Here is a 5,408-nt window from a genome sequence, read left to right as displayed (position 1 = left end):
ATGCCTGTATATTCCTGAATAAAGTCTTGCAGTATTGAATGGTGAGTGCCATCCTTCATCTCTTTGCATGTGGTTTTTCTTTATACCATACAGTGAATTCTGCAAGATTTAAAAACTTAGAAAAAAACAATGGGAGAAGTCATACCTCTCTGAATGAAAAGCTCCTGCAGTCCACAACTCTAAAATATTCTTCGTACTGAAGAGGATAAGGTCTTATGTACATGTAAGGAGGTGGCGGGGACCCTCATGCACCTTTTCTCTCCTTAAAGCTGTTCACCTGTGTCACCTTGATGTTTTATTAATGTTTTACTATTGGCAGGGCGCCATCAGGGCATTACTGCCCTAACTGGCGTATGGGGCACAGTCAGCAGAGAGGGCCCCAGTGGCAGGATGCTCCAGTGCAGTAACTGAACCTGCGTCCGAGACTGCGTACCCGGGCCAGCCAATCAGAGGCTGACAGTGACATCAGCGCCCACGTCACTTGTGTATGATGTAATTGTCATTTGCCGGCAAGTGTGCGCTTGAAACGCCGTGAGAGATCATTGCCGCAGAAGCACGGCAAGGTAAGAGGAAATTATTATTTTTTTTTTTAATTGAAAGCAGCAACCGCACTATGTTTCACCGGCAGGATGGAGACACATGCACCATGTGTCTCCATCCTGCCCAGGGCAGAATAGAGACACGGGGCAGAATGGAGACACAGGGGCAGGATTGGATACACGGGGCAAAATGAAGACAAAGGGCAGAATGGAGGCAGGGGGGCAGGATTGGAGATACGGGGGCAGAATGGAGACATGGGGCAGAATGGAGACATGGGGCAAAATGGAGACACTGGGGTAGGATTGGAGACATGGGGGCAGAATGGAGACAAGGGGGCAGGATTAGAGACATGGAGGCAGAATGGAGACAGGGGGAAGAATAGAAACAAGGGGGCAGAATGGAGACGGGGCAGGGTGGAAGACATGGGGGCAGGGATGGGAGACACGGGGGCAGGGATGGGAGACATGGTGCAGGATGGAGATAGATGGGGCAGGAATATGGGGCAGGGTGGAGACAGATGCTGCAGGATCATGGGGCAGGATGGAGAAAGATGGGGATGGAGACAGATGGGGCAGGATCATGGGGCAGGATGGATACAAATGGTGCAGGATGGAGACAGATGGGGCAGGATCATGGGACAGATGGGGAAGGATTACGGGGCAGATGGGGCAGGATCATAGGGCAGGATGGAGACAGATGATGTATGATCATGGGGCAGGATGGACATGATGGAGACAGATGGGGCAGGATCATGGGGCAGATGGGGCAGGATCATGAGACAGGATGGAGACAGATGATGTAGGATCATGGGGCAGGATGGATATGATGGAGACAGATGGGGCAGGATCATGGGGCAGATGGAGCAGGATCATGAGGCAGGATGGATATGATGGAGACGGATAGGGCAGGATCATAGGGCAGATAGGGCAGGATAATGGGACAGATGGAGCAGGATTATGGGGCAGGATGCAGACAGATGGTGTATGATCATGGGGCAGGATGGATATGATGGAGACAAATGGGGCAGGATCATGGGGCAGATGGGGCAGGATCATGGGGCAGAATTATGGGACAGATGGGGCAGGATCATGAGACAGGATGAAGACAGATGGTGTAGGATCATGGGGCAGGATGGATATGATGGAGACAGATGGGGCAGGATCATAGGGCAGATAGGGCAGGATAATGGGACAGATGGAGCAGGATTATGGGGCAGGATGCAGACAGATGGTGTATGATCATGGGGCAGGATGGATATGATGGAGACAAATGGGGCAGGATCATGGGGCAGATGGGGCAGGATCATGGGACAGATGGGGCAAGATCATTGGACAGATGGAGAAGGATCATGGGACAGATGGGGCAAGATGGGGAGAGCATATGTGGCAGGATGGGACATTACATGGGGGCAGGAAAGAAGAACATGTGGCTGGAGCCAGGAATGAGACACACGGGGACCAGGATGGGGGATTGTTGTGATTTCATTTTCCCCTTCATTACTGAGGCCCGAGGAACTCCCTCTTCTGGTAAAGAAAGGTAGTGAGCCTGATTGTCAAACACCTGAGGCTGATGATCATGACTGGCTGAGTGGAGTTACGGACTGGATATAAGGCTGCCGACGCCCTTCTGCCCTGCGGGTGATTTCTCTGTGGGATCCTTGGAGACCAGTCTGAATTCCTGCTCCTCCAAAGCTAAGTTTGCTGCTCGGCCTTTTGCTTTTGTGCTTTGACTTTGTTTTTGCTTTGTTTTTCTGGATTTCTGCCATTCCCTGCGGGGGTGTGCTGAATTCATTTAGCTCTGTCTTCTGAAAATACCTGAGTGCTGATTCAGTTTTTGAAGCCTAGCTGCTTCAGGGCCTTTTTCATATCAGCTGGTTGGCTTATGTCTTTGATAGGGTTTTGGCAGATTGCAGACAGCAGCTTTCCTGTCCTTTCCTATCTAGGTAGTTTTGGGGCCCCATCTTTGCTCAGTCTATCTTTCTGTCTGTGTTAGTATTTTCATCTTGCTTCACCGTCATTATATGTTGGGGGCTGCCTATTGCTTTGGGGTCTGCTCTGGGGCAGTTTAGATTTCCCCTTTCTTTCTTTAGGCCTATGTATTTCTCCGGCTGTGATCGAGGGGTCTAGGGCATCGTAGGAACCCCCCACGGCTACTGCTAGTTGTGTTGATAGGTTTAGGGGTCTGCAATCTGATAGTTGCCAACTTCTCTGGTTTTCTGGACTTAGCTTGTATTTCTGCTTTTGCCTCCTACGGTGACTCATTCATAACAGAATCACCTGCCATACCGCAGATTCTAGGGTACTCAATAGCAGGAAAGAATTGTTAAAAAAAAAAAAAAAAAAAAAAAAGGTGTATATTTTTTCCTCTATATCTCTGAGGCCGTAGGGGGAATTTTTTTTTTTCTCTCAATGGAGATAAAGCAATTGTCTGATCGTGTGGAGCAGCTCGCTTGCGAAGTGCGGGGAATTTCCGCCTACCTTGCTCATTCACATGCTGCTGAACCAAAGATTCCTACACCTGATGTATTTTTTGGGGATCGGTCTAAATTTTTGAATTTCAAAAATAATTGTAAATTATTTTTTGCCTTGAAGCCTAACTCGTCAGGGAGCTCCGCGCAGCAGGTTAAGATTGTCATCTCTTTGCTGCGTGGCGATCCCCAGGATTGGGCGTTTTCTTTGAAACCAGATGATCCTATTCTGACTAATGTGAATGCATTCTTTCAAGCTTTGGGGTTGTTGTATGGCGAACCTAATGCCATTGATCAGGCTGAAAGGACCCTGCTGGCATTGAGCCAGGGTCGTGATTCTGCAGAATTGTACTGTCAAAAATTCCGAAAGTGGGCAGTACTTACTACCTGGAATGATAATGCCTTGGCTGCTCTCTTTCGGAAGGGGTTGTCAGAAGCCATAAAAGATACTATGGTGGGATTTCCTGTTCCCTCTGGTCTTGACGATTCTATGTCATTAGCCATTCAGGTTGATCGGCGTTTGCGCGAACGCAAAGCTGCACGAGAGGTGTTGCCACCTGTTGAACAAATGTCTGAACCTATGCAATGTGATAGAGTTTTTTCCAGAGAGCAGCGTCAGGAGTTCAGAAGGTGTAATAAGTTGTGTTTTTTCTGTGGAGATGCCTCGCATATTATTTCTGTCTGGCCCAAATGAGAGAAACGCTTTGCACACACGTTTTCTGTTGGGGGTGTTCAACCTAAGTTTCTTCTGGCTATTACTCTGATCTGCTCCCTGTCCACGTTTTCCGCCAAGGCGTTTGTGGATTTGGGAGCAGCCCTAAACCTAATGGACTTGGATTTTGCTAAACGTTGTGGATTTCCGATGACACCTCTGCAGACGCCTATCCCTTTGAGGGGAATTGATGCTACTCCTTTGGCTAAAAATAAACCCCAGTTTTGGACCCAGGTGGTAATGCGGGTCGCCCCAGACCATCAAGAAAATTGCAGATTTCTGGTGTTGCATAATCTGCATGATACTGTTGTTCTGGGGTTTCCCTGGTTACAGATTCATAATCCAGTTTTGGATTGGAAATCTGTGTCTGTGGTGAGTTGGGGTTGTCGGTGTGCTTTTTGTGAGGCTCCGGTGTTTTCCACCTCTCCTCAGCCGCATGATGTTCCTGATTATTTGGCGGACTTTTATGATGTATTTAGTGAGAATGAGTCTGCGTCTCTGCCTCCTCATAGGAGTTATGACTGTGCAGTTGAACTGAGCCCGGGGTGTAAATTTTCCAAGGGTCGGCTCTTCAATTTATCTGTACCCGAGCACGAGGCTATGCGATCCTATATTAAGGAGGCGTTGGAGAAGGATCATATTAGACCATCCTCGTCACCCTTGGGTGCCGGTTTTTTTTTGTAGCCAAAAAGGATGGATCATTAAGACCTTGTATTGATTATCGTGCCCTCAACAAAATTACTGTTAAATATCAGTATCCGTTACCCCTGATTTCTGATCTATTCTCCAGAGTTAAAGGTGCTTGCTGGTTTACCAAGCTTGACCTCAGGGGGGCGTATAATCTTATTCGCATTAAGCATGGGGATGAATGGAAGACGGCGTTTAATACTCCGGAGGGACATTTTGAGTACCTGGTGATGCCTTTTGGGCTCACTAATGCCCCTTCTGTCTTCCAGTGCTTCATGAACGATATTTTCCGAGATTTTGTCGATAAATTTTTGATTATCTATCTGGATGATATTTTGATCTTCTCCAAGGATTGGGATTCTCATGTGGAACATATTCGGACTGTGTTCCGGATCTTGAGGGAGAATTCCCTGTATGTCAAGGGATCTAAATGCCTTTTTGGAGTACAGAGGATTTCTTTTTTGGGATTTATTTTGTCCCCGTCAACTATTGAAATGGACCCGGCCAAGGTACAGGCCATTCACGATTGGGTTCAGCCCACTTCTTTGAAGGCCCTCCAGAAGTTTTTGGGTTTTGCTAATTTTTATCGGAAATTTATAGCAAAATTTTCTAGTATTGCCAAGCCATTGACTGATTTGACTAAAAAGGGTGCTGATGTGTTAAATTGGTCTCCGGAGGCTGTTTCTTCCTTTCAGGAGTTGAAGCGAAGATTCACCTCCGCCCCGGTTTTGCGGCAACCTGATGTCTCACTTCCATTCCAGGTAGAGGTGGATGCTTCTGAGATTGGTGAAGGAGCTGTTTTGTCCCAAAAGGATCCTGTAACATCTAAAATGAATCCCTGTGCTTTCTTTTCCCGAAAGTTCTCTCCATCTGAACGTAACTATGATGTGGGGAATAGGGAACTGTTGGCCATGAAATGGGCATTTGAGGAGTGGAGACATTGGTTGGAGGGAGCTAAGCATCAAGTCGTGGTCCTCACTGACCACAAGAATTTGATTTACC

Source organism: Dendrobates tinctorius, unplaced genomic scaffold (genome assembly GCF_039654945.1).
Source record: "Dendrobates tinctorius isolate UK_male_01 unplaced genomic scaffold, ASM3965494v1 ptg000028l, whole genome shotgun sequence".
Taxonomy (NCBI): domain Eukaryota; kingdom Metazoa; phylum Chordata; class Amphibia; order Anura; family Dendrobatidae; genus Dendrobates; species Dendrobates tinctorius.
The sequence above is the reverse complement of the archived record's forward strand: the minus strand, read 5'-3'. Positions refer to the sequence as shown.